Below are 1,886 nucleotides of genomic sequence, written 5' to 3' on the forward strand. Positions count from 1 at the left end.
TTAATTCCATTTTCACTTAAGATAAATAACACTTCTAATATTTATTTCCTGTAACCCAATGAATCATCTTATGCACTAGCTTTAAAGACCATTTACTGTAGACAATAAGAAGGAACTAAAGGTTTCTAACCAGCAACCAATGTGAGCACAGCCTAGTTATAGAAGGACCACTCTGGTGTCACTGCAGAAGATAAAGTGAAAGGCAGAGAATACAGATGTAAAAAGATGAGTTTAAGAGGCTGTGCTGTAGATTGGATGCCCGCTGAACCTCACTGAAGCTTAAATCCCCACTGTAATTGTTGAGGGTGGGAAATCCTATCACAGTAATTGAAAAGTGGAGCCTTGAAGAAGTGATTAGATTGTAGGACCATGCTATAGTGAATGGATTAAAAATGGTGGTCAGGGGTGTGGTTCTGAGGGTTTTAAAAGAAGAGCATGAGAGGTTAGTCTCTCTCTGCTCCGCCATTTTCTGCCATGTGAGCCCCTGGGTCACTGCTGCCACCAGCAAGACCCTCACCAGATGTGTTCCCTGCACTGTGAACTTCCCAGCCTCTGAAACCATAAGCAATAAATTTCATTTTCTTATATATTACCCAGTTCCAGGTATTTTGTTATAAGCAACAGAAATAAGCTTATTCAGGCTGTTAAGAACGTGAACTATGTTATAGACCCTGGAGACAGAGACAAAATAGATTTGAGAGAAATTCAGGAGGTAGAATTGACAGGGCTTGGGATGCTTATGTTGTAAGGAGACAAAAGGAAGACAAAAACTAGTGCTCAGGTTTCTAGATGGGTTATCCAGTAGACAGTGGCCACTGTGTATGAGATGGAGAGAGGACAGAAGGAAAGGAAGTATGAATAATGCATTAATTTAGGGATGTCCAGGTAAGGTATCTAAAGGCTTTGCAGGTAGCATTTGGAATATAGGCCTTAGCTCAAGAGAAAGGCTGAAGTTTGAGACACAGTTATAGATTTTGGGGTGAGGGAAAGGGGGTCATCAAAATAAAGGTGGTTTATGAAGCTATGAGAGTGAATGAGAATGCTTCAGGAGAGAGTGTTTAAAGAAAAGTCAAGTAAGGACAGAATCTGGGGAAACACAAAAATTTAAGGGGAAAAGAAAGATGACCCAAGAAGAGGAGACTGAGGAATAAGGTAGATGGCAGCAGGAGGTCCTGAAAAAAATGGTGCTACAGAAACCAAGGGTTAAGAAAATAATGTAAAGAATCACATGGTGCAGGGAGGTCAACTAGGATTTAGAGTGAAAACAAGTCACTGGATTTGGTAATGAGCTGTGTTACCTTTAATGAGAATAGTTGCAAAAGAGCAGCTGTTGGGGTGAGTGAGCAACTGTATTTCAAGAGAAAGAATAAATTATTTGTNAAAGAGCAGCTGTTGGGGTGAGTGAGCAACTGTATTTCAAGAGAAAGAATAAATTATTTGTTTGTAGCTCACCTTTTCCCTCCATCCCAACACTGTCAGTAACATACAAAAAAAGTAAACAAATAACTTACCAAATATACAGCTTCATTATAATTGTTCGCTTTCAGTGATTCTTTAAGTTGACGAATCATGGCTTCTACAAATTCTCCACCAAAGTTGTAATTCCTGGCATTCAGCAGTCCAACTAATGTTGTATAAATTGTCAGCTTCTCAGGTAACAGACGTGCACTGATTTGAGAACCCAGTATGACAAGAAAACCCCAAAACAATGGCATTATGTTAAGTTGCTGAATTTTATATAAGCCTTTCATCATTTCATTAATTTTGGAGCAGGATTACTTTCAGCTATGTTTTTAAAGCTACAGAAAAGGCATTAAGTGTTATTAAGAAGAGTTGCACGTGTGGCCCCTGAAAGTTTTAATTTTAACTCGTAAGTTAATCTAAGA

The 1,886-nt window shown here is 38.8% G+C and overlaps 1 long non-coding RNA gene across 1 annotated transcript in view; it reads right to left on the reverse strand.

Moving 5' to 3' along the window:
• LOC103600931 overlaps positions 1-1,886 on the reverse strand; it is a 12,269-nt gene that overhangs the window by 1,864 nt on the left and 8,519 nt on the right. Inside the window, exon 2 of the long non-coding RNA XR_551424.1 lies at positions 1,512-1,668. This is a non-coding gene — a long non-coding RNA (uncharacterized LOC103600931). The remainder of the gene's footprint in view (positions 1-1,511; positions 1,669-1,886) is intronic.

The sequence above is a fragment of the Galeopterus variegatus genome, unplaced genomic scaffold, assembly GCF_000696425.1.
Source record: "Galeopterus variegatus unplaced genomic scaffold, G_variegatus-3.0.2 Scaffold3510, whole genome shotgun sequence".
Taxonomy (NCBI): domain Eukaryota; kingdom Metazoa; phylum Chordata; class Mammalia; order Dermoptera; family Cynocephalidae; genus Galeopterus; species Galeopterus variegatus.